The sequence below is a fragment of the Podarcis bocagei genome (assembly GCF_964188305.1).
Source record: "Podarcis bocagei genome assembly, chromosome: 5".
Classification (NCBI taxonomy): Eukaryota; Metazoa; Chordata; class Lepidosauria; order Squamata; family Lacertidae; genus Podarcis; species Podarcis bocagei.
Genome location: NC_138129.1, coordinates 73,619,708 through 73,639,074, shown reverse-complemented (window position 1 = coordinate 73,639,074; position 19,367 = coordinate 73,619,708). Strand labels below are relative to the sequence as shown.

Here is a 19,367-nt window from a genome sequence, read left to right as displayed (position 1 = left end):
GGACCTTTGCCTAATGTTCCAAAAACTTATCAGAATGATCAGCCTTCTCTACTGTACTCCTGGCGAGACAGGATGGACAGATCTTCCGAATTCGAATCTGGCTCTTTGTTGGCCAGTGATCCACATTTTATAACACATACCTCATTAATACTTCCACAGCCACAGATAGAACCAACAATCCTCCAATTAACCCAGGAGGGAGAGGGGGATTGACAGTTAATGAAACACCATGGGACTGTCCCCCCCGCTTGGGGTGCGGTTGGTTGGGTTTTATCTTCTAGGGATACTTACCCTATCAGACCTCCACCTCTTTCCCATACCATTTTGACCCAGGAGTCCTGGCCCAAGGATGACTTGTTATTGAGGGGATGTTACCCATCTATTGGGGAGGCTAGTATGGGATCTAGGATTTCCACAATTGAAGGGCTAGGGAGGAATGGCGGTAGGGCTAGATATCTCTATCGGCGAAGGGTTTCGAGATGCAGTGATCCTCAAACCCCTTCCAATCTACGCCCCATCCCAAGGGATGAGGGTAGGGAGAACAAGGATTACACACCTCCGTCATTGGTGCTGTGCAATGCCAGGTCCATAGGCAACAAAACTGCCACCATGCGTGACTTTTTTGTCTCGCAGGGGATTGACCTGGCTTGCGTGACGGAGACCTGGGTACGGGAAGGCGAAGTAGTCTCCCTACATGAGATAACACCCCCAGGTTTCTCTGTCCTCCATCAATCGCGGACTGTAGGTCGGGGGGGAGGAGTAGCATTGTTATTCCGGGAGGATTGCTCTTTCAGAGCTCTGCCATCACCGACGATCTCCGGCATTGAATGTGTTGGTCTCGTGTGGGGCACCAAGGAGAGCTTGGCTGTCTGGCTGGTGTACCGACCACCCAGCACATCTGCAGCCACCCTGTCAGATCTGCTGGAGGTGGTGGCGGGCTGGGCCTTGGAGTTCCCAAACCTACTGGTTTTGGGAGACTTCAACGTCCATGCCGATGCCACTCCCTCCTCACAGGCTTTAGACCTAGTGACTTCCATGGCAACACTAGGGCTCTCCCAGTTTGTTTTGGGCCCCACTCATCAAGCAGGCCACACGTTGGATCTGATCTTTGGGGCTGGCATAGATGTGATCATGCTCCCCGCTGTGAAAGTGCCATGGTCTGATCACTATGCTTTAAAAGCCAAGATTGACTTCCCGCTCCTCCCCGGCTCGGGTGGCGAACCTATTTGGGCTCGTCCGCGAAAACTGATGGATCCTGATAGATTCCGACAAGCCTTGCGGAACCCTGCTCCTCCTGGCGACTCATTAGATGACCTTGTTGAGGACTGGAATAACCGGCTCTTGGCAGCCATTGATGAGATCGCGCCTAAGCGCCCTCTGCGACCCTGTCGAAACCGGGCCCCTTGGTTTACTGAGGAGCTCCGGAAAATGAAGCGGGATCTCAGACGGCTAGAGCGAGTATGGCGACGGACTCGTGACGGAGCCTCAAGAACATCTTATAGGACGCTTATGAAAGCCTATGAGATGGCTATGAAAGCTGCTAAGAAATCTTACTTTGCAGCTTCCATTGCATCCGCTAGCTCTCGCCCGGCACAACTTTTTAGAATAATTAGGTCAATAACGTCCTTAGGAGGACAACCAAATTTAAGCACAAATTCGACCCACAGCTGTGAGGCATTTGCGAGCTTTTTTGCGGAGAAAGTCCTGTTGCTCCGCCGTGACCTCCCTGCCAATTTAGATACAGTGACTGAACTGGAGGCCCCTCGACTGACTTCAGGTCCAGTGTTGGACCATTTCGATCGGATACTCCCTACTGATGTGGATAGATTCCTCCAAGTTGGTAGGCCCACCACCTGCCTCCTTGATCCGTGCCCGTCTTGGCTGATTAGGGAGTGTCCAGATGTTGCGCGGACCCCCCTGGTTGAAATTATCAATTTGTCCCTTGACACGGGGACATTCCCAGGGGAACTGAAGGAAGCAGTGGTGCGTCCACTCTTAAAGAAAACTTCATTAGATCCCTTAGACCTATCCAATTACCGCCCAGTTTCAAATCTTCCATACCTGGGTAAGGTAATTGAGAGAGCGGTTGCTGAACAGCTTGGTAGGTTTCTGGAGGAAACATCAGCATTAGATCCATTTCAGTCCGGTTTCCGTCCTGGTTTTGGGACGGAGACGGCTCTGGTTGCCCTAACAGATGATATCCGTAGACAACTGGATCGAGGAGGGTCAGGACTGCTGATCCTTTTAGATTTGTCAGCAGCCTTTGACATGGTCGATCATGATCTTCTGGACCATCGCCTTGCAGACGTGGGGATACAGGGCATAGCCCGTAACTGGTTGTGCTCTTTTATCTCTGGTCGGGGACAGAGGGTGGCACTAGGGAAGGAAATGTCATCACGCCACTCCTTAGTGTGTGGAGTGCCGCAGGGCGCAATTCTCTCCCCAATGCTTTTTAACATCTTTATGCGCCCTCTTGCCCAGATTATCCGGAGCTTTGGGCTGGGCTGTCATCAATATGCTGATGACACTCAGCTCTATCTACTGATGGATGGCCACACCAACTCAGCCCCTTACACACTGACCAGATGCTTGGAAGCTGTGGCTGGATGGTTTCGTGGGAGCCGATTGAAACTAAATCCTTCGAAGACAGAGGTCCTATGGCTAGGTCGGGATAGCATGGGGATGAGGGACCAACTCCCTTCTCTTGCGGGGGCCCAATTAGTGCCATTGCCTTCCGTTAAGAGTTTGGGTGTAATCCTTGACGCCTCCCTTTCCATGGAGGCGCAAGTCACAGCAACAGCCAAGGCGACATTTTTCCACCTTCGCCGCATCAAGCAGTTGGTCCCTTATCTTTCCCGCCCCGACCTGGCCACAGTGATCCATGCGACAGTCATCTCCAGGCTTGACTACTGTAACTCGCTCTACGCGGGGCTGCCCTTGAAGCTGTCCCAGAAACTCCAGCGGGTACAGAATGCTGCAGCGAGGCTCCTCACAGGGTCTCTGCCATGGGAGCATATTCATCCAGTGCTTTTCAAGCTGCACTGGCTCCCGGTGGAGTACAGGGTCAGATTTAAGGTGCTGCTTTTGACCTTTAAAGCCCTTCACGGCCTTGGACCCTCGTACCTACGGGACCGCCTCGCCTGGTATGCCCCACGGAGAGCCTCAAGGTCCATAAATAACAACACCCTAGTGGTCCCAGGCCCTAAGGAAGTTAGATTGGCTTCAACCAGAGCCAGGGCCTTTTCAGCACTGGCCCCAACTTGGTGGAACGCTCTGTCTCATGAGACCAGGGCCCTGCAGGATCTGATCTCTTTCCGCAGGGCCTGTAAGACAGAGTTGTTCCGCCTGGCCTTTGGATTGGAGCCAATTTGATTCCCTCCGCCCCCTTTTTCTTTTTTCTTTTCCTTCTCCTGCAATGAGGCTCCATTTTAATATTTTAATGTTCCATTATTTTAATGTTGTATTTTATTTTTGTTTTTAAGTTGTAATCACTCATCTTGTTTTTATTATTGCTTGTAAGCCGCTCTGAGCCCGGCCTTGGCTGGGGAGGGCGGGGTATAAATAAAAAATTATTATTATTATTATTATAATCCAACCACATCTAGAGAACCTCAAGATCCCCACCCTGGTAATTCAATATGTTCATTGTTGGCATCTGGCTACTTTAGGCATACCCTCCACAACATCCTGCTGGTCATAATGGGAATGCTCGGGTTTGGGTCCTGAGCTCCCGTGGGAGCAAGCTGACTCACGCAATAACACAGTAACAAGAAAAAGAGCATATTTTGGCCCAGTGCGCTGCTGTGCGCCAGCTAATTTGTACGAGAGAGTGAGACTGAAAAAGCAACGTCTTTTGGTCCAGCGCTCTGGCGTGAGCCAGCTGACTCACACCGGAGTGCTGGACCAAAAAACAGGACATTTGGTGATCCAATCAGAAGCCAGGATGGGCTCTGTAATTCTGGAGTGTCCCACTCAAATCGGGACAGTTGAGTGGCATGCTTTAGGGTACCTGATTTTAGACCTGTAGCTTGTCACCTACCCTAAGTATTTGTGTGGAGGTTATCCTGACATGTTATCAGTACACCTTGCCTCCTAAGTCCTCTCTTACTGGCTCAGCAAGCCTTAGAATTGCTTGTTTGCTTTCCTGTTATAAATGCCTCTTACTTGTTCATGCTTATTTCAGACAACCAGGATGTATTTCATTTTACAAGAAACTCTCCAGTAACGAAGCATTCCTCTCCCTTGTCACTTTGAATCCTTTTATGCAACCAACTGTTTAGTTGTTTAACTTGGCAAAGAGGGCGTGAAAACTCAGCTCTTTCGTAACTTCATTTTAAATATATAACACGCACCAACAATAAAAGAGAGGCTGAAATTATATACTTTCTGAGAAAAATGCTATGTTTTTAGGCCTCTCTAATAACCTGATCCTGAGTGCAGGAGCTAGCACATCAGCTGTGACATTTACAATTTCCACAATAGGCATAGGAAAAACGGTTGCTGACCCAGGACAGAATGTCTCTTCTGAGAAGATGCTTCCTGTGGTACGCATGTGTATAATCCAAAAGCAAAAATGGAAAGTATACTTCTGGCTTCAGAAATATTCACATCCAGATTGAACTCATGAATTGCTGTTTATCGTTTGCAGCCAATATTATCTACAATGAAGGGTTTTTAATTATACTTTGTGATTTTAAGACTACCTCTGATGTATTTTTATTTTTTGTGATTTTCAGTTATATACATTTCAATAGTCTTACAGTCATTTTGACATTTCAAAACTCGACCTCCATCCTCCTCTTTCTGCGGTTCCTTAAATTTATATTTATCACTTGCTGCATATTCTAATTTAACTTAACTTATTCTTTTATTCATCTACTTTAAATTTTGCATTCTTATGAAACTGCAAGTTATTACAATAATCATGCCAATGTCCTTATCTGTTTACAATTTATTTGTACATATTCAATAAACCATTTCCATTCTTTTACATATATATAAAAAAAAGTTTGTTGTCTTGATTTCTTATTTTTCTGGTAAGTTTCACCATTTCTGCATAATCCATGAGTTTTTGTATCCAGTCTTCTTTCGTTGGGACTTCTTGTTGTTTCCGTTTGGGGGCAAATAACATTCTTGCCGCTGTAGTCGCATACATGAATAAACTTCTATACTGTTTAGGTAGTTCTACCCCTGTAATGATGGAGGGCACAAGGAGAAGGGGACGACAGAGGACGAGATGGTTGGACAGTGTCCTCGAAGCTACCAGCATGAGTTTGACCAAACTGCGGGAGGCAGTGGAAGACAGGAGTGCCTGGCGTGCTCTGGTCCATGGGGTCACAAAGAGTCGGACACAACTAAACGACTAAACAACAACAACAGAAACACCCCTGTAATTCCCAGAAGGAAAGCTTCTGGGGGGGTTTTACACATGTGATTTTAAACATATTTTCCGATTCATTCTATATCGTTTCCCAATAAGCTTTAACCTTACTGTGAGACCACCACATACAATATAAAGTACCTTCTTTCTCTTTGCATTTCAAACATTTATTCAATTTTGATTCATACATAAATAAATAAAACATATAAAAATGTATATATATATTTTTTTAAAAAATGTATCTCTGATGTATTTTTAAATACTGTCATGCCAAGATTGCTCAGTCGGTAGAGCAGGAGACTCTTAATTTCTTGGTCATGAGTTTGACCCCACATTGGACAAAAGATTCATGTGTTGCAGGGACTTAGACTAGATATCCCTTGTGGTCCCTTCTATCGCGGCAATTCTATTATTCATCACTTTGATGTGTGATATTACATGGTTTATAACATAAATAAATAAATAAATAAATAAATAAATAAACAAACAAACAAACAAACAAACAAACAAACATAAATTTATCTGTTTATCAAGTAAATCTTACAGGACTAATTATTTTGAATTTTCATTAATTGGGTTGTGGTCCTATTTAGGAGGTTTCTACTTTTGAAATAATAAGTTAACAGCCGGCAGCCAGTATAATAGGATAAACATGGCAGGCTTGGGGATGCATCTTAGGGACTTCGGTCTGACCTACCCCACACATTATTCCAGCTACATGTAATCCCATCTGTTGATATGTTTTAATGGAGCCATCTATTCTACTGTGCTAAGGGATTTTGTTGAGATGGCAGAGATGATGAAGCCTCTGGCCCTGATTGGTTGAGCTGATTTGATGTCTTGGAATACTCACGAAATTTCAATGCCTCGGAAAATGCAACTGACTACATAGAATGCTCTGTAATGGATGTGGGAGGCCGGTTTATCTACCAGGAAAAAAATCTCACACAGGAGAAGTTGGGGCAGACTGAGAACTAGAAAACTGAGTTAGTAAAGTGTGGGAAACTGAGTCACTTGGGGCCCTAAGAAGTAGTGGAGCTAAGTAGCAGGAAACTCAGAGACAAAATGATTGAACAAAGAGAATCAGCCCAAGGTGTACATGAGTAGGCTTTGTACAGACCTTCGTCTGACTGTGTGAAGGCCAAAAACAGCACCATCACGATCCCACTCCTTCTTCCTCCACACATTCATTATACCTGATGGATTGTTTTAACAGACCTAGAAAAACAAGGAAACGAGACAAATAGGATGTTGCTGGAAAATCTATGATTCATACCTGCTACTTATAGCAGGGAGATTTGTTTTTGGAGTCTGCAGGGCAATCAGAGGTCAAGTCGAGAGCTTTGGTCTATGATTTCCTAGTCCACAGATTGGCCTTTTTTCTAAGAATAGCTGAGCAGTATGCTCACTTCCAGGATTCCTGCACAGTTATGCATGTGTTGTCATATGCATCCGTAACTGAAGCAAGCTGATTGTTTCATGAAGTTACTGAGATTACATGTCATGGTTCCATGTAGCTGAATCAAAACCTAGATTATCAAATTACTACTTGACAGAAATGTGCCAAATAATTCCATGGCCGTCAATGGTGCGATTGTGCTGGTAGTTTGTTGCAGTTTTACTGTCAGCCAGGATAGCTCAGTTGGTTAGACCGTGGTGCTGATAATGCCAAGACTGCAAGTTCGATCACTGTATGGGACAGCTGCATATTTCTGCATTGCAGGGGGTTGGACTAGATGTTCCTCGTGTTCCCTTCCAACACTACTGGCCAATGTACAATAAAGTTACTTGGATTGGATTGAGCTCTACAATTCTTCAATTCCAAATTTGCCCCATTATCTGGCGAGCATAATCAAATCGTAGTAATTTGGCATTTCATGATTACTTCCTCCCATCTAATTTAGAATGACTTGGGACACAAAAATAAATTTCCAAGTCTCTTTACTTACTTACCGTAATTTTTGCTCTATAAGACTCACTTTTTCCCTCCTAAAAAGTAAGGGGAAATGTGTGTGCATCTTATGGAGCGAATGCAGGCTGCGCAGCTATCCCGGAAGCCAGAACAGCAAGAGGGATTGCTGCTTTCACTGCGTAGCGATCCCTCTTGCTGTTCTGGCTTCTGAGATTCAGAATTTTTTTTTTCTTGTTTTCCTCCTCCAAAAACTAGGTGCGTCTTGTGGTCTGGTGCGTCTTATAGAGCGAAAAATACAGTACTAATTCTATCCAGTTCTTCTTTCCCCAAGAGCCTGGGTTGGCTCATATGGGAAACCTATGGCCCTCCTGATGTTATTGGACTAGAAATTCTATCATCCCTGACAGTTGTCCATGCTGGGAGTTGTAGATCAACATCTGTAGGAACACAGGTTGTGCCATTCCTAATCTAGACAGTCTACCCAGTTTCAGGCTTACAGTGCAATCTTAGATATGCCATCACAGGAATAGGTTGCGTTGACTTTAATGGGACTTACTGCCAGGTAAGCGTAAGCTAAGAGTTTGTGGCACGGCAGATGCTTTGCATTCAAATGGCCCCAGGTTCAATGGTCCCTGGCATCTCCAGGGAGGGAAAGACTCTTAGAGTCTTTGGAGAGCAGTTTCCAATCAGCAAAAACAATGTTGAGTTGGACTGTTAACCTGACTCGGTCTAAGACAGCATCTTACATGTTTAGGGCTGCAGCCTCCATTACAAAAATCCTAAGCAGTCCTTAATGTGGGGGCTTAAACTGAGAGAGCAATAATTTGAACATCTTGCTAAAATCACGAGAAACATTTTATAAAATCTCAGCATATAGGGCTTGACATCTTTACTGTGTTTTCTGCATAGATGCAGTAACTCATATGCTGTTGCTGAGAAATCATTGTAATACGTAGGGAAAGGAGCAGCATGAAACCTGATACAATTTCAGCCTTAGCTTCTCTCTGTGGTGGATTTAAATAGGGCCTCTGCAAGAAGTTTAATGTACCCTTTGTGTAGATTACTCTGATCTCTCGTCATAAAGTTCACCCGCCCAGATAAGTATATTCAAAATAGGCTTTCATTAGTCCAAAATAACATACAGCAAAGCATTTCAAGGGGGATTAAAGCGTATCCTAGCCCAAGATTTGTCTTTAAGACAATGAAAAGGAAAATGTGAAAAGATAATGCTGCGATTCCGTCTGTCTCAGAGAATAAAAGTTCCTCTTAAAATGTACGGGTGGCTTAAGCAAGCACATCAGAGCAGATGAGAGCACACTTGCAGTCCATGAGGAGCACATTACTCTGCAAGAAAGCCCCTGTTGAACTCCCATGGTAAGGAGGTACTTAGCATGAATAAAGGAGGCCGATTCGGGCTCAGAGTGAACACAGAGCTATTCTGCGAAGCACCTTATCAGCGCTTAAATGTGGCTGATGAATATCAGTGGCGTAGCGTGGGTTGTCAGCACCCGGGGCAAGGCAAGTAGTTTGCGCCCCCTAACCCGTGGATTTGCGCCTCCTAACCCTAACCCCCAGATGTTCCGCCCGGTACGGCCGGGCCCCCCCCCCTGCACCCCCCACGCTTCGCCACTGATGAATATTTAGATTTTCATTGTCGACAGGCAGTCCTGAAAGGGATGTTATTTCCCAGCTAAAGTGCTGTCTCGTTTCATAGAAATCACAGGGCATCTGAGATTTTAGCCTGAAGTCGTCCAGCCTGTGTCCACTCTAGGTATGGGCCACCATCCCTTAGCCAGAATTCTTGCACAGCCAGTAGCAGAGCAGCCTAGGTGGACGAGAGTTGTTGAAATGTTTCAGTCTTCTTAGCCAGGCGTGGGCTGAGAATCATGGAAATTCTCTCCCCCCCCCTCCGCCCCATTATTAATGCTGCATTATTTTGTTCTATAGGTACCACTTCACTCACTCCTTTTCTGTGTACGTTTGTTTGATTGTTGTTATTTTTATTATTTATACAGTTTACACACTGCCCTTTATCAGAAGATCCCAGGGCACCTTCCAACATTAAAAACACATTACAGAACATCAGTGATAAAAACACAATAAGCAGCATACTGGTAAAGGGACCCCTGACCATTAGGTCTAGTCGTGACCGACTCTGGTGTTGCGACGCTCATCTCACTTTATTGGCCGAGGGGGCCGACGTACAGCTTCCGGGTCATGTGGCCAGCATGAATAAGCCGCTTCTGGTGAAACCAGAGCAGCGCATGGAAACGCTGTTTACCTTCCTGCCGGAGTGGTACTTATTTATCTACTTGCACTTTGATGTGCTTTCGAGCTGCTAGGTTGGCAGGAGCAGGGAGTGAGCAATGGGAGCTCACCCCGTCACGGGGATTTGAACCACCGACTTTCTGATCGGCAAGTCCTAGGCTCTGTGGTTTAGACCACAGCGCCACCCGCGTCCCTAGAAGCATACTGACAGACAGCCTAATAATAAAATAGTCATCCTATTTTATTCCCCCACACTTTCACAGGCCATTGATTATTTGTTAGTCAAAGAGGAATGTTTTTGCCCAGTAATGATGGCACCAGGCAAGCCTCTCTAGGGAAAGCATTCCACAATCCACAATATGTCACTTTATGATCTGCATGGCATGGGCTCACCTGTCAGGGGGGTGGGGGCTGTTATGTGTTCAGAGAGCTCATGTGCCATTATGGCTAGATGGAGTCTCTTCCATTCATTTCATTCCATGAATCTCCGAAGCAGTTTATTCTCCCGTTGAGCAGCCGCCATATTTAATCCTAGACCATACAAACCTTACTGTACAGAACACCTCTTTCCCCCCTCTCATTGTGGATTTCTACAATCAGTTAAGAGCAGCCTATCATACATGCCACATCCAGAGCACATAGAGATGCAACCTCACTGTTTATTCCACAACTCTGGAAATTCCCTACACTTGAATTTCACCAGCGCATAAGGCTAGGTTTCTTCCACATGCAATATTTTACTCCGGGTCAACATTTTGTATTCTTATATAAGTTGTTTTTTTTAAGTTTAGCAGTATATTTTTTTAACTTGTGTTTTTCAGTAGCAAGCGTATTCTGGTGGCTATGAACTGGCCTCCCCATTAACAGGCTGGGTCAGACTGATCAAATTTTAGATTTTTATTTTTTTTAGCTTATATTTTTATATTGGCTTATATTTTATATTATATTTTTATATTGGCAGAGGGCCCTCTCGGCAGTAAATAAACAACTGTCTGACTTTTAGAAGACATCTGAAGGCAGCCCTGTATTGGGAAATCTTTCATTTTTGATGCTTTATTGTATTTTTAATATTTTGTTGGGAGCCGCCCAGATGGGCAGGGTATAAATAATAATAATAATAATAATAATAATTATTATTATTATCATCATCATCATCATCATCATCATCATCATCATCATCATCTAACAGTTTATTAATCGGAGTACACATGATCAGGGCAGAGCCCAAACCTAAATAAATAAAATAATGCAAATAATACTATGAATTCTAATAATACTATGAAAACAGCAATCTGATTTCGGTTAGCCTGCTCTGAGTATGACGCCGTCGGATTTTATTTGCACCTACTCAGGTACAAAGTTACAGGTTGCCTTTACCATGGATGCATGGCAGAGCCATGTGGCCTCTATCATGTTGACGAATTGCATTGCAATGTGTAGTTCAGTTACAGGATCTCCAATGCAGTCCAGTGCACTTGCAAGAAGGAACTCTCGGCCACCGTCACCATGATGGGAGGGCTAAATCCCTGCTATGTTCCTTGTATGCCTTTGCCCTTTGAGGTCTAGAGCCACCCATCTTCTCCAGTATGGCAGTCCCACTATGGACTGGAGGGTGCAGTCACCGCCACCTTTCACTCGCTGATAATGTCACTGTGCAAGAAAAGGGGTTTCTGCCCCTTTTCATGCATTCCTTTCACGAGAGGCGCGCGGAACTTGCCAAGCCCCGATACAGGAGATTTCCATTTTGTAAATAAAGTTGAAAAATAACATCGCTTCTCCAACAAGAGTTGGCAAAAATTAATAGTAATGAGTTAATTACCATTGCCAGCTGCCTGCAAAAAGGGAGGAGAGAGATGATGGGGGAGAACGAGGTCCTGTAGGCAAGAGCCTTCTGCCTTTCTGCCTGCTGGAAAAAAAATTAAAATCTACATTCTAGAAAACATAAAACAAAACTTTTGTGGCTGTGCATTTTGTTTAGACATATATTACATAGCACCTTTCGATGGCCCACAGCAAAGCTTTTAAATTCTCCATATCCAGCCAAATCTCTCTCTCCTTTCATATTTATAACACATTTTACTAGCTCTAAAAAGGTGAAAAACAATCACCCGGAGGAATCGGCGGTTGTCGAGTTGTACCACCCTCGCCGTGGAAAAAGGACCATCTGCAACTTTTAAATAATGTCTGAATCCTATTTAGAATTTCCAGCCCTTTGGATATCAAGTCTGCGTATGTCTGGCTGATTGATTCACTTTTTAATGAACTGGGAAAGCTTGAACAGTCAAAACCTGAAATCTGTACCTCCCCACCTCCCTCTTCATATCCCCCTGCAGTAGCTGACTGATTATATTTCAAGTCATTACAGGATTAATACATCTGGCCTAAAATATCTTTTCCCCAAACTTCATCAATAAAAAAAAAGTTGTATACCAGTCTTGCTCCTGCTATCTCAATTTCACACCGGATCTGCTCGCTTTTACCTGTAAAGCGTCGGTATCGTATCAGTTCTTCAGAACTGCCAACTCTGCTGATGTCTAAAACCTACTAATGTCAAGGCCTTGCATAAGCTTAGAGTATTTAAGAGCACATCTTGAGCTTCTGCTATGAACCACATCAGCATACTGAACTGGCAGCCTAGGCATGGCTTTATTGAAAGTAATGAAATAAGATAATCCACAAAAAGCCACTTAAATGGAATGAAGCTGGGATGCCTTTCCTCTGAATTCACAGCGCAAGGGGTGTGTGGGGTGTGTGTGTGTGTGTGTGTGTGTGTGTGTGTGTGTGTGTGTGCTATTAAACCATTAGCAGCCTGATCTTAGGCATGTTTACTTAGAAGCAAGTTCTCCCAAGTAAGAGGCTGTGTGATCGCAGCTTAGGACTAGAGGGGAAGAGAGAGAGAGAGATCCATTCATTCAGTTCACACTCCTTATCGTTCTAAAAGGATCCTTTAAAAAAAACAACATTAGAAATTATTCCCCCCCCCCCCCGTGAAAGCTTACAATTGTTTACAAAAAATCATCTCCACACAAGCTACAAGCTGCCACCTTCACTACGTTGTGCAGGAAAGTTATGTGTTTGTTTATAACCAAGCATCAATTCTTCAATATATTTCGCTCTGGAACAAGATACATATAAAAATTCTTACTGAGCTTAATGTTGCAGCAAATAATGCAGATATAGTAAGCATGCAGGATTTATCGGTTGCCATAATGTCGTATCACATATTCTAAATATATATGCGCTGAGTGATATATACACACTCACGTGCAAACCAAATGAAAATATATTTAGTCGAAGAAGTGATGGATTGCGTTTGCTTTAATTATTCTACTCGGCAAGGAGGAGAATCTGAGATCAAGCACAGCCTGGATCGAGAGGTGCTTGATGGAAATAGGGCTAAAGGAACAATACACACCTCTAAACTGTGTGTGCTACCTTTTGCTTTGCTTTCTGTTCCTACAATTGGCTTTAAACACACACACACACACACACACACACACACACACACCAATCTGTGTGTTTCTCCTGCCCACTCATCAAGGTGACCATGTGCCCTTTTGGAGAGCTGTCCAGTCATAAAACCATAGGATTGTAGACTTGGAAGGGACCCTGAGGATCATCTAGTCCAATCCGCTGCAAAGCAGGAATATGCAGTTGTCCCATACGGGGATTGAACCTGCAACCTAGGCATCATCAGCACCTCGCTCTAACCAGCTGAGCTATCCAGCCAATTCAAAGAGAACAAACCTTAAGGAAGGAAAGCAAGAGGGGCCTTGAAGTTGCCCATCCATAAATAGTATCTAGACAGCAGACTCAGCAGGCATGTAGGACACCTGCTGCACTACAGTGAAAGGTAGTGTATTTCCGTTTACATTATACTATTTTAAAGCTATGTCCAAATTAGCATCTATGCGTATAAATTAGCATATGCAAATCTATACCCTCTTTTGTTATCTTGGTGAGACATTTCCTCTTTTTTACATGGCCAGCCTAATATTCTTCCACTTGAGCATTCCCTAGACTGAGGCACTCAAAGATATCGGGTGCCATCAGACAGACCAGTGCTCCTCGAGGTCCACTGGGCCAATAGATGCTCCAAGCAGTACCAAATTTAGTACATGTTGCACAGCAAGAAGCTCTCATCTACTCTACAGCACTGATCTTTCCTGCCAGCATCCTGATGCCCCTACTTTTATTCTGGGTACCCCTGAAATGGTTCCATCAAGTCCTACCATTACTGGCCAGAGGTTCAGATTATAGCTCACTGGTGGTTGACTTTGGATCCCATTGAAATCAATGACGGAACTTCATTGTGATTTAAGTTTCTATTGAAATCAACAGGAATGCAACTAACATAGTTTGGATTAAGGCATAATGCTTCTGACAAGTTGGCCTACCAGGTTCATGTTGTTAGAATTATGGGAGGAATTCAATGCCGCGCTCTGCCATTTCAACTTGCCCAACAGATATGACTTGATTGCAATCTGGCTTTAGGCTCAGATTTGGCACACAAATGGCCTTGGTCACCCTGACTGATTACTGCTATTTGGAGATGGGCATGGGGAGTGTAACACTATATTGGTTCTCCTTGATTTCTCAAGATCTTTCAGTACCATTGACCATGCACTGGTTTTTATGGTTTGGGAGTTTGAGGCACTGTATTACAATAGTTCTGCAAACAACTGATCCCAGAGACTAGCAGATGGAGACTCCTGCTTTACCTGATGGCACTTATGCTGTTGGGTTCTACAAGGTACTGTCTTGTCCCCGATGCTCTTTAACCTCCATATGAAGCTATTGGAAGCCATCACCTAGACATATAGAGTATGATGCCATTAGTATGCAGATAGCATGCGACTCCATTCCCATTCCATCTGAATCAGGAGAAGCCATTTAGGTGCTGGATAGATGCCTGCAAGCAGCAATGAACTGCATTAGGGCCAATAAACTGAAGGTGAATCCTGATAAGATCAAAGTACAGTTTGTGGAGCCAGGAGTTTGGTAGGCAGCCTGTTCTGGGTGGTGTTGCACTCCCCCCGAAGAAGCAGGCTCATAGCTTTGGGGGATGCTACTGGAGACGTCATTATCTCTAGAAGCCTGGTGGCAGAGGTGGTATTAGGGTGGAACAGCTGGTACAGCAAAACTGGGCACCATGCTGTAGGGGCCCCCACAAGAATGCTACAAGAGGCAGATTTTGAGAGCCCAACGTCCACCACTGCTAATGGCTTCAGGAGCACCAACTCTGGTTGGTTTCCCAGGTATGGCTGTTTCTGGACCAAGAAAAGCTTAGCTAGTGACCCCTCAATCTTTAGTCACCTCTCAGTTAGATGACTGCAATGCTCTTTATGCAGGGTTACCCTTGAATATGCTCCAGAAGTTGCAGCTGTGCAGAATGACTGGCACTGCAAGAAAAATTGGACCAGCAATGCAGTCTTCCAAGCCAGATTGTCATGGAGAGTTTCCTTCTGCTAGCCTTATAGAAGGCACACTCATTGTTTCTGAGAATTCAGTGCTGGGTGTAGTGGACAGAAAATTACTAGAAGCCAGGCACTAACCCCCCCCCCCACACACACACACACTCACACTCCAAAGTGCTGTTCTCAAAAGAGCCCGTCTCATTCCCTTCTCCTCTTGTCATTCTACTCTTCTACTCCCTGCACAGAGAGCTCCCAAGAATCCCAAGAGATGCAGCCTGATGCACAACCTAAATAACATTTTAATCGAGAGAAAAGGTGATATCTGAAGGAGTAACATTCTGGCCTCCTATTAAAGCCACCACCAAGCAGGTTTCAGTAACTCTGCTACCAATTTTCAACACCTTTTTGAGCCATAGCAATTAAACTGAAAATTGGGGGGCAGAGTCAGCTCGGCTTTGATGTAATTAAAGGTATTATCTATTTCATTTAAACACCCCTGCGAATGCTCTCCTTAAAGCAACAAATATGAACAGGAGTCCATCTGCAAGGATTTTCTTCTTCTTCCCAAGTCTTCAAAAGAGCCTTTTAGGGATGAAGCCAGAATTATAATTCTGAAGGGTGTCATGTACACTTCCACAAATGCCTCATTACCTATGCCTCATTCAGAAAGGCTGTGGTTGGTAGATCAGAAAGTGATATTATACACACACACACACACACACACACACACACACACATATATATATATATATATATATATATATATATATATATATATATGAGTCAAGCAACTCAGAGGGAGCCGTGTTACAATAACCCAAAGTCTTTAGGTATTCTGTAATAAAGCACCACACTTGTTTATATAATCACAGAATTGGACAGTTCCATATTCAAGTATGATCGATGGCCCAGTACCTGCTTGGAGTATTTGCTGCTGTGCAGGTTTTGCGTTCTTTCTACATTTACAGCAAGAAAGCTCCCCTCCCTTAATTCCTTGGGTGAAATCCAGACTTTATGCATAGAACGACATTGGCCACAATGCAGCAATTGAATACCAAAAGCTCAGACATGGCTTTTCCCAGTTGTCAGCTACGGAACAGCTTGCTCTTTGCATTCCATCGCCGACAATGGGAACCAGCTGTGCACGTGGTTCTTTGGATCCCAGCCATTGCCACCACTGGGCTTGCATTTTTTACCTTGATTCAGAGATGGCGTGGCTTGTTGCCTCTCTGTCACACGAACGCACATACCCCCACATCACAAGGTCAGTGTGCAGGAGGGAGCATGAGTGAATGGCAAATGACCCAGTTTCCCTGCAGGTGCTAAGTGCAGGTGCTAAGCTGCCTGAAGGCCACTTTTGAAACATATTAGCTGGGTGCCCAAATAGCTATTCTGTTCATTGGGGGACTCCAGTCCAGCAGAGGCTCCCACTGGCGAAAGGGAAGGAACACACCATCCAAGTGTCCCTATTTTCGAGGGATGTCCCTGATTTAGAGAAGCTGTCCCGGTTTCTGATTTGATCCCAGAATGTCCCACTTTTCATTAGGATGTCCCTGTATTCATTGGAGAAATGTTGGAGGGTATGGAATTATGCGACACCTGAACCAAGGAGATAAGTAACTATACAGCCTTTAGAAGACATCTGAAGGCAACCCTGCATAGGGAAGGTTTTTTATGTTTAATGTTTCATTATGTTTTTATATATGTTGGAAGCTGCCCAGAGTTGGGGCAACCTAATAAGATGTGTGGGTTATAAATAGTAAAATTATCATTATGGAATAGGACGTCCCTATTTTCATCGGAGAAATGTTGGAGTGTATGAAGAGAGGAAATTTTCACTGATTCCCCCAACACCACCTCCCACGTTATTCTCCAATCTTTCAGAACAGATTTATTGGGAGCATTGAGAAACCACAAGGGTGGAGGGGAAAGGAGCTTGGCCTCTCCACGCCCCTACCAGTGAAAGTATTCCATTGATGGAGTTCTTCTTATGCAAACTTGGGATTCAAGCCTATAAAGATGCTCTGAACCTACCTATTATTATATAATAATAGCGGCACATTGCCAGTGTTAGCAACTCCTGTCTGTAGTAGTTACAAGGCGAAGCCCAGCTTAGAAAGAAGATCATACTAATCTATGTTCCATCACTCCACTCGGAACAAAAGCTAAGAAGTTCATGCAAGCACACAGCACCACACCCTGTCCTTACCTAGTTTAGGATGGCAGCTTAAATATTGCCTATTTGCTTTTCACATTCTAAGCAACTCATAGCAGCATACATTTGCCACTAAAACGCACGTTTAACCTCATATCAAAACTATGAGGTAGATTAGCTTGAGAAAAAGTTAGTGCATGGAACAGCAAGACACATGTCCAAGGAGAGGAAATATGGGGCTATGCAGATGTTAAGATTTGAACTCTCATCAGCTCCAGCTAGAATGGCCAATAAGCAGAGATGACAGGAGTTTATCAGCATCTGAACAGCCACAGATTTCTACACCCATATTCTAGTTTCTATCAGGGGCTTCGAGTTTCCCCCGCTGTACATTCATTAAGTTAACAGAGGCGCGCATTTAATAATTCCCTATGTTCAATCAGCCCAATTAAACCACTGTGGTAAAGACATAATATTTTTGCTCCTTTGATGCTTCTATTTATTCTATAAATATTTGGTCACCCTTCTGCGACTCTTTTTACTAAGCCGGTGCCCTGAAATTCATTAAAATTTTGCACAGCAAAATGATAACCTTAATTATAAAGACAACCTGCATGACCCAAATTACTCGATGCATTAAAGCAATCCTAGATGCCATCGGAGGTTGTTCACATATCTTTGCCCTCAAAGCTTGAGAGAAAGAGAGTGTGTCCATGCATGCACGAAAGGGAATAAAGAGTCTGAGGAAACATACCTCTTTCTCGACAGGTCCACAAATTCATGTTATGTCTTCCACTAACTAGAAGGAATGGAGTGGGGGTTTTTTGTTTTGCGGGGGACGGGATTCTTTGTGCATTTTCTGTGTTGCTGCATCTGCCCATTAAGCTGTGGGCAGAAGGGTACCACACAGACAATTGTGGCCCATTAACAGGTAAAATCCAGTCCAAACTGCATTCATTCCCAGACCAATCATATGTGCGGTGATGAGGCAAGCTAGTGAGACAAGCACAAATCATTCGTTTCTCGGGAAGAATTTGAGGGCAGAGTTTTAGCTGCAGAAAGTTTGAGAGGGCAGAAAGCCGAGAGGGCAGCATCACACACCATATAGAGACAGAACCAAGTGATGCTCACTCTCAGTCTACCTCACAGGGTTGTTAAGAGGATAAAACAGAGACAGAGAAACTCAGGCACACTACACGGCCTTGAGAAATGTGGGATGTAAACATACAAACAAATAAAATAATTGCTTCACTGTTCAAAGCATATTTTGGGTTTGTTCCGGGAATTTTCATTCATACTGTTTCATAGTCAAGTAAGGTTTCATCAGGAGATATGGGGTGGCGGTACTCTTAAGCTGACTGAGGTAAATGGGCTTCAGAACAATGATGTCTGTGCTGGATTTGGCCAACGTTTTCACTAAAAGTAAAAATACCTAAGTGAATCTATCGTGGAAGGAAGTGGCAGAGTGGAAGGCCAATCCTCACTACCTCCTTTCCACACACCCCAAAAAAGAGTTAAACAAATTCACACCCTCATTCTATATGGTGGTGCACTCTTAACTGCCTATTTCGAAGCATTTCGCGTCGATGGAACTTACATCTCTCGCCTGTGGGTGCTTAGTATCAAGGAGTGTGCAAGATTTTTGTTTGTTTTAATAGATCAGGCCGAAGCATGCAAAAAAAGAAGAAAAAAAGATTAAGAGGTTCTTCAATTTTAAGGAAAGCTTTGCAAGTTTTCATTACGTATAAGTGGCCATCTCGGAAACAATGCCTTCAGATCAGTTCTGTTCTAGCCTTTCGTTTAATTGCAGCTAAAAGGAGAAAAAGACGCCCGCCTTTAAAACTCTAACAAGTCAGAACCCGCTTCACATTACTGGCATCAGAGTCCACAGCGTGCAGTCCGTTTTAACAGTCAGTCTGAAGTCAAAAGCACGCTCTCTCGGATGCATCCCCATCCCTGCGAAATTTCAGCAAAGCAATGCCATCTCCCCCCCCCCTTTCCCACAAACCCCCACCTCCATCGCCCAAACATGGCAATAACTTTATACACTGCAGGTTGAACGTGCAGAAATCAGCCCTGACTTGTCTTTGCTCTTAGTATGCTTGCGATGAGATCATTGTGCTCCCACCGAGAGCTCAAATTCTTCAACTTGACAAAAGACATAGGTGAACGTGTCACAGTTTTACTGTTATGCGGAGAGCTCCGATCTGGTAAAGATAACAAGAGCCCGTTCAG

General features: G+C 44.1%; 1 long non-coding RNA gene across 3 annotated transcripts in view; it reads right to left on the bottom strand.

The window, feature by feature from the left end:
- LOC308586927 overlaps window positions 1-16,141 on the bottom strand; it is a 17,329-nt gene extending 1,188 nt beyond the window's left edge. Inside the window, exons 1-4 of one of the 3 annotated variants that reach the window (XR_014008133.1) lie at window positions 15,893-16,141; window positions 14,282-14,371; window positions 11,380-11,466; window positions 6,501-6,598 (exon numbers count right to left, since the gene is read on the bottom strand). This is a non-coding gene — a long non-coding RNA (uncharacterized lncRNA). Of the gene's footprint in view, window positions 1-6,265; window positions 6,599-11,379; window positions 11,467-14,253; window positions 14,473-15,892 lie in introns of those variants that run through there. The other 2 variants (XR_014008134.1, XR_014008135.1) reach the window with 2 other exon arrangements.
- Window positions 16,142-19,367: the final 3,226 nt, after the last annotated feature.